The sequence below is a fragment of the Rhagoletis pomonella genome, unplaced genomic scaffold (genome assembly GCF_013731165.1).
Source record: "Rhagoletis pomonella isolate Grant_MI unplaced genomic scaffold, Rhpom_1.0 Rhpom_scaffold_00001, whole genome shotgun sequence".
Classification (NCBI taxonomy): Eukaryota; Metazoa; Arthropoda; class Insecta; order Diptera; family Tephritidae; genus Rhagoletis; species Rhagoletis pomonella.
The window spans coordinates 112,368,738-112,368,939 of record NW_023458555.1 but is presented as its reverse complement, the minus strand read 5'-3'; positions in this window follow the sequence as shown (position 1 = coordinate 112,368,939).

Below are 202 nucleotides of genomic sequence, written 5' to 3'. Positions count from 1 at the left end.
ACCAGGCAAACGAAGCAGCGCAATTAAGTGGAATAGATGAGAAAACAAGAAGAGCGTGCGAAGCGAAGTATGACACCTGCATCGACTCGTCCATGAGCACCAGATTGCGGATAAATGAACTAATCAACAATCTTTCAACAGAATCAGCCACTGGAAACAACCCACCAGATCCAGAATCGCGGATGTCGACCGCTCCCCAGAA